This window comes from Lethenteron reissneri, chromosome 4, assembly GCF_015708825.2.
Source record: "Lethenteron reissneri isolate LAM-NWPU_2019-01 chromosome 4, ASM1570882v1, whole genome shotgun sequence".
Classification (NCBI taxonomy): domain Eukaryota; kingdom Metazoa; phylum Chordata; class Hyperoartia; order Petromyzontiformes; family Petromyzontidae; genus Lethenteron; species Lethenteron reissneri.
This window is the reverse complement of record NC_083782.1, coordinates 8037886-8046130: the sequence shown is the minus strand read 5'-3', so window position 1 is coordinate 8046130 and position 8245 is coordinate 8037886.

The following is an 8245-nucleotide window of genomic DNA, read 5'->3' as shown; positions in this document are numbered from 1 at the left end:
GTGGGCGTGTTTGTATTTTGAGATCCGGGGAGCTTGTGAAGGCTGCGCACGTGCAATTGTTTACACGTTGTTGGTATTGTACCACGCACACCGAGGAGACGGAGCGAGGATTGCGTCATGGCCCTCGAGTGTGGATTCCTGCACGGGTCGCAGGATCGTGATGAGAGGGGGGATTTGGGGAGGTCTTCATACAGACAGTGGATCGGTGTCGGTGCCGTGAGAGCGATTACTAGAGGCGGCGGTGCCTCTAGCAGGTGTTGGTGCTTTCCGCCTTGACAGTCTTGACCAGGTGACCCGCGCAGGTGACCTTAGTGACCTGCCCAGGTGATGCCCGGGGTCAGCCAAGGTCACCTCCCAGGCGAGGACGACTCGTCGCCTCGCCCAGCAGCTCCACTGGGGGACTCCTCCTCGCTGGTCCGTGAGAAGCGACGTTCAACAGCGTCGTGCGAGTGAGACGTGAGCGCAGAGGTAGGAGAGTGAGATGAGAGTGGAGAGGTAGGAGAGTTCGTGGAGGGGAGGAGAGTGAGATGAGAGGGGAGAGGTAGGAGAGTTCGTGGAGGGGAGGGGAGTGAGATAAGAGGGGAGAGGTAGGAGAGTTCGTGGAGGGTGGGAGAGTGAGATAAGAGGGGAGAGGTAGGAAAGTTCGTGGAGGAGAGTGAGATGAGAGGGAGAGGTAGGAGAGTTCGTGGAGGGGAGTGAGATGAGAGGGAGAGGTAGGAGAGTGCGTGGAGGGGAGTGAGATGAGAGGGAGAGGTAGGAGAGTTCGTGGAGGGGAGTGAGATGAGAGGGAGAGGTAGGAGAGTGCGTGGAGGGGAGTGAGATGAGAGGGAGAGGTAGGAGAGTGCGTGGAGGGGAGTGAGATGAGAGGGAGAGGTAGGAGAGTGCGTGGAGGGGAGTGAGATGAGAGGGAGAGGTAGGAGAGTTCGTGGAGGGGAGTGAGATGAGAGGGAGAGGTAGGAGAGTGCGTGGAGGGGAGGAGAGTGAGATGAGAGTGGAGAGGTAGGAGAGTTCGTGGAGGGGAGTGAGATGAGAGGGAGAGGTAGGAGAGTTCGTGGAGGGGGGGGGGAGAGTGAGATGAGAGTGGAGAGGTAGGAGAGTGTGTGGAGGGGAGTAGAGTGAGATGCGAGGGAGAGGTAGGAAAGTTCGTGGAGGGGAGTAGAGTGAGATGAGAGTGGAGAGGTAGGAGAGTGTGTGGAGTGGGGGTGAGAGAGGAGAGGTAGGAGAGTGTGTGGAGTGGGGGGGGGAGAGGTAGGAGAGTGTGTGGAGTGGGGGGGGGAGAGGTAGGAGAGTGTGTGGAGTGGGGGGGGGGTGAGAGTGGAGAGGTAGGAGAGTGTGTGGAGTGGGGGGGAGGTAGGAGAGTGTGTGGAGTGGGGGGGGTGAGAGTGGAGAGGTAGGAGAGTGTGTGGAGTGGGTGTGGGGTGAGTGAGAGGATATTTCGTGTCGAAGCGAGGGAGACGAAAGGGAGAGGCAGGGGAGCGCGAATTGACAGTGGGGAGATTAATCGGCATGCCATTCCCCTGGATTTTCATCGGCAACACGAGCTAACTACATAAATAACATGCCCACTCGGGGAATGTTTTATGGAGATTTCACGTTCTCCGCATGTTTTACGATTGCCGCAAGCGCATCACGACACCCGCTGGAAGAGTTCCAACTATTCACATCTGTAAATGACTAGACACTCCATCCCACCCCAGGCTCTATCTGTTACCCAGGAGCTATTAGGTCACGATTCATACGCCGATTTGAAAACTGGTGTCATCAGTAAAACATTTTTTTCGAAATGTCATTCTCATCAGGCACCCGTGGTGTAAGCGACTGCATTGTCCAATTCTTATCGTCGACGCTGTCTCTCTGCGCCACGGTGGCGAGATGTTAACTAGCTCGCCAGAATGGAAACAATAAAAATAATAAAATAAAACATAATAAAATAATTCTCACGACGTTTCGGCCACAACGCAAGCAGCCGTCCTCAGGTGAAGAACAGGTCTGTCGGGGAGACAGCGTCTGAATGTTTTATTTTATTATTTTTATTGTTTCCATTCTACGTGACTTTACCGAAAGAACCAAGAAGATGAATCCCTGCAGTCACGAAAGCTTTAAATCGAAATTTAGCTCGCCAGATATACAGGATGTCGTGGATGCGATTCCGACTCTGACGCCTGCTGCTGTATATTTGGAGTTTGCGCGTCTCTCTCTCTCGCTGTGGTCGCGTGAATTTTTCTCCGGGTTTCCAGGTTGTTCCCTCCACATTTAGAATCAACGTCACGCGTTTAGAGTATTTGGTTGCTGTAACTTTCCGCATGATAAGCCACATCGTTGAGCTATCATTTGTGGGTGGCAAGGTCGTTACTGAAAAAAGCTATATTGCTCAGTGGGCCTTATCTAATGAAATTTAAAAAAATACTTTAAATAGGTTGTATGTGCTGCGAAGGGCCATCAAATGTCGCCTAATGCTGTTTTTTGTTTACCTTTTTAATGCCACACACGGTGTTGTTTATAAAACCAATCACAACAGAAAAAAAAATTTAATCCGGGCCGGAATTCATCGGGTTTTAGTACCACGCAAATATGTGCACCATCACGTGTTGAATAAAACCCGTCAGCCAATTACAGTCCACCAGCTCAAACTCATTTAGTGTGCGCCTACGTTGTCGTTTAATGCCAGCGCCTCGATTAATCAACGTATCCCAAGGAATTGGTGGAGCCGTGTAAGGAGGAGGAGCAACACTCACCTCGGACACCTGGTGGAGGAGGCAGCCCCCTCACTCCCTCCCTTATGTAGAGGAGTAGAGTAGTAGCGTCATGTGCGCTGTCCAGTGCTGATGACGTCACGGGGCGTGGGGCCACGTGCGCTGGACAATGCACATGACGTCACGTCTCCTAGGGTACTTAAGGGATACCCCGTGACGTAAGCGGGGTCACTGTGGTAACGGGTAAAGTAAGCAGGGTGAAGAGGGAACCAGGGGTAGAGAGAGGGATCGAGTGGTGAGTCTGGGGAGAAGCCGGTGGTAGCCGTAGAGGTGCGTCTCTCTCCGCTCGGTGGAGTCGGCAGAGTCCCCGATCCGACACGAGAGAGAAACCGGAGCTAGCCGGCAGGGACCCGGACCCTGATGATGATGGTGTTACTAATGGTGCTGATGATGATGCTGCTGATGCTGATGATGCTGCTAATGCTGCTGATGCTGATGATGCTGCTGATGATGATGCTGCTGATGCTGATGATGCTGCTGATGCTACTGAAGCTGATGATGATGCTGCTGCTGATGGTGCTACTAATGATGATGCTAATGCTGCTGGGGAGAAGCCGGTGGTAGTAGCCGTAGAGGTGCTTCTCTCTCCGCTCGGTGGAGTCGGCAGAGTCCCCGATCCGACACGAGAGAGAGAGAGACCGGAGCTAGCCGGCAGGGACCCGGACTCAGAGTAGGACCCCTAGCCCCAGGGAGTTGTGTACCCTGCTGTGTAATATTGTAACAGCTTTACTAAACCCTGGCGGAAGTCCTTAACTTACCTCCGTCTCCGAGTACGTCCGTCAGGAACTACTCAACACTTACATAACCACACTCACCCGATGTCTAGCACTGCCCCGCCTACTTTTACATAGCTCCGCCCACTGGGCAGGCAGCACGCAGATAGCCACACCCTCTTCCCGTACCATGAGGTCAAGCTCGAGGTCAGAACTTCTGAACTTGGACGACAGCCCTGCCGTGGACCGGATAGAAAGCCCATAGAGACGGAGATACACAGAGACTCATAGAGATACACAGAGACTCTTAGAGATACACAGAGACTCATAGAGATACATAGAGACTCATAGAGATACATAGAAATACATAGATACTCATATAGACTCATAGAGATACATAGACATACACAGAGACTCATAGAGATACACAGAGACTCATAGAGATACACAGAGACTCATAAATATACACAGAGACTCATAGAGATACACAGAGACTCATAGAGATACACAGACTCATAGAGATACACAGAGACTCATAGAGATACACAGAGACTCATAGATATACACAGAGACTCATAGAGATACACAGAGACTCATAGAGATACACAGACTCATAGAGATACACAGAGACTCATAGAGATACACAGAGACTCATAGATATACACAGAGACTCATATAGATACACAGAGACTCATAGAGATACACAGACTCATAGAGATACACAGAGACTCAGTCACTCAGAGATACATAGAGATACATAGAGACTCAGAGATACGTGGACTGATACAAATACAAAGAGACACATATAATCCAGAGACTCATAGAGATACACATATTCATAGAGATACATTTCGACTCATAGAGATATAGAGCTACGTAAAAAAGACAAGCTGGGTGGGGGTGGTGACTGAGTGGGGGGTGGGTTACGGTGTCCTTTGATGTTTTTTTTCCGTGGTGCATTCCACTGCGACTCCCACACAACTGCGCTAAACCCGCACGGTGCCGAAAGACATTGACTATTCACACGCCTTGCAAGAGTCGCAGGGCGTTAGGAGACGCTTCGTGCAGTATTTTTTTGGGTTTCCTTTTCGTCTATACTCATGCCGTCTGGCACACCGCGGCCGTCGCTGGACATCTTGCGAAAAACAAGAGAGAGCTTCGTTAGCTCGTGGCGATGTCTTCCATGGATAATAAAAAATTAACCCGTAAAAACAAAGTTTTTCACTATAAATCCTTTATATGCGTGGCGGCTAGAGTCCTCTCGTCCTCTGGCTTGAGATGGCTGCCACCTATGGGTCAGATGATTGTCTGCCACCATTAAGCAATTGGTAATTAAATATACATTTTTTTCCTAAAAAGTGTAAAATTTTGGCAATTTTTTTTCACGAAAATTAATTGTCACGCACAACGAGTCTGTGTGGAAAATGTCAGCTCGATTGGATCACGGGAAGTGGGTTAAAAAACGACCGAAAGATTTGCACGGTCGTAAGCGCGCAAGCAAGCAAGCAAGTGAACTTAATATAAAGGATTAAAAAAAAACAGATTGTGATGCCGAAAACGCGCACTCACGCTTCGACATTCAACGGCTCATCGGCAGAGTCGGGGTCTCGCTTGAACCAGACATCTGGTGAAGCCGCCTGCAGCTGTTCGCAATCGAGGGGGTCTCTACCTGGTTAGCCGCGCGTCTTGGGTACGACGCCAAGATTGTGAGTTTCAGTTTAAAAAATCACAACACACAACGAACTTGTCGCACGCAGCGGATGAGTTCGGTTTTTTGGTGTTTAGGGAGTTGGTTAGTTTAGCACGTAGTAGCAGGCTTTCGCGACCAATATCGTCCATCATATAGGTTGTTTGTTGGGGGGGTTAGATTGCGTAAATGTATAAATGTGTCGTTAAACCCGCCACCACCCGACACAGCCAATTAGTAAGGTTTGTCATGTAAACAGAACATTTGTCGCCTGATGAAGCTAGTTGTAATTACTGGCGAAACGTCGTACTCAGATAGTAAATGTTGTGTCTTGGCTCTCCAACACACCGGTTAGTGCTGTACTAGTACACTACACTATACACTACACTATACACTAGTGCTGTACTAGTATACTACACTATACACTACACCAGGGGTCGGCAACCAAAATAACAAGAAGAGCCATTTCTTTCCAATTCGGTACAAAATTCAGTATTTCAAGAGCCGCAATGCATCTGAGTACATACTGTACATACGTACATATCATCAAGAAGCAGCCCGTAAAGAGCCGCATGCGGCTCCGGAGCCGTAGGTTGCCGACCCCTGCACTACACTATACACTACACTATACACTACACTACACACTAGTGCTGTACTAGTGACGAATTGGCCACGTTCTGTTTACGTGACAACCCTTACTAATTGGCTGTGTCGGGTGGTGGCGGGTTTGACGACATCATTGGGACCTCCTTTGCAAGTGTCAAAATATAAGAAGAGGTTTTCCTCTTTTTTCTGGCAACAAAACAGCTGTGTTAAGATGTTAAAAATACCAAACTGAAACCTTTTGCAAGGGAATCCTGTCTGCATTAACCACAGATACTTGTGGTGAAAATACAAACAAAAAGACATGCTCTGACTGTATCTGCATTGTCTTTGAAACTGATTGGTCCACACCAGAGACAGCTTTCTTTAGAGCCTCGTCTCAAGCAAGTTCAAGTTCATGTATTAGGTATAGTCCTGTGAGCCATTCGGCTCTTGAATCGGGTGCAACCGCAACAAACAAAAAAAACATGAACAAGAAAACATCTTAAAGTGAATATGTGACTAGGTGCAAACATAAAATCCAAGAAAAGACAGCTAAATATTCCAGAAAAAACACCTTACACCAACGCTGTGCAAAAATCCCAGTGGGATGCAAGTCAAATAACAACAAGACAACTTAGATTAAGCCCATCAGTCTTACTCCGTACTACAACAAACAAACATGGCCAAACCAAAAAACTTTTCGAAATCACCAAAATAAAGCCATGAAAGCAATGAAACAGTGATCATAGGAACTGTGACGGAATTTTCACAATAAACGACATAAACAACATGTACTACCAAAACCCTGCAGCCATAGCTGGCTGCATGAGTCACTCCACAACAGCAGGAGCATCAGTCGGAGTATCATAATGTTTCAATGCACCTTTAAGATCAGCACACTAAATCAAAACACAGATAATACTTTGCAGCGGTCATCCGGAGCGAAACATTTTATTTTAGGCCACTGAATAGCGTTGGCAGCTAGGGGTGCAGTGTTAGATCAGAGGACGACGCCAAAAGGCGAACAGCACAAAGACCATGCCACCATCAGGGCATTGAGAGCTCGGGGTGAGCAGCTACATCATGGGACCTCATTTGCCAGTGTCAAAATATAAGAATAGATTTTCCCATTTTTACACGCTTTTATTTGTATTATTTAACTCACTTCGTCTGTTGTATCATCAAAAATAAATCTTGTAACTCAAATTTTTACACACTTCCCAATGTGCTATCGACTGCAAACTTCGTATAGGTATGTGATACTGATGACAATACTATATTCTATCATTGAAAATTTAAAACATATATTTTGAAACTTTTTACACGCTTTCATTTAACTTACCGAATGTGTTGTCGTATTAACAAATCTTGTAACTCAATTTCAACCGTATTCCCAATGTCGTATCGACTGCAAACTTGGTATAGGTGTGTCATACTGATGACAACACGATATTCTATCATCGAAAATAAAAAAAAATATTTTTTAACAATCGTTTTACGGCTATAATTGTCCACGCTCAACTCACGTTTGTCTGTAAATAAACCACGGTCCCTTACGTCACGACAAGCCTCGGGGAGCCACGCCGAGGGGCGGGGGATGTGGAAGGAGGGGAGGGGCGATGGGGGAAGGGGCAGGGGGAGGTGCAGCTCGGACAGTACATTTCATTAAAGCGTGTTTTAAAAAAAAGTATTTTTAAATATTTTATTCTGGCAACAAACGACACATATTTGCGTGACCTAACCCTAAAAACCCCCTCTATTATGGAGGGAGTTGTTTATTTTCATTGTAACAGCGTGGGCTGCACAGTAGGTGGCGTTGTTTTACACAGAACGCCGAGTGGCGAGTCAGGCGGTCCAGACCTCCCTCTCGCTGGCGACACTCTCCAGCACTACATTACTATACACTACACTATACACTACTATATACTGCGCTATATACTACTATACACTACACTATACACTACATTACTATACACTACACTATACACTACACTATACACTACATTACTATACACTACACTATACACTACACTATACACTACTATATACTGCACTATTATGCACTACACTATACACTACATTATACACTACTATATACTGCACTACTATACACTACACTATACACTACTATATACTACACTATACACTACACTATACACTACTACACTACACTATGCACTACTATATACTACACTATACACTACACTACTATACACTTCTAAACACTACACTATACACTACACTATACACTACTATACACCACTACACTATACACTACTATATACTACACTATACACGACTAAAACCTGCGGAGCTCTCATCAAGTCTCAGTGGGCGGGGGTCACGGAGTCGCTCTCTCCTCCATCTGGTCGACTCTGGCAGCCACGCGCTCTCCAAAGACAAAGAGCCCCCGTATAGCCTCAACAGACTGTCGGGGCAAGTGTTGTAAGCGAGCAGCTATGAAGGCCGGCACGGCGCACGAGGGGGTGGGTGGACAGCACCACGTC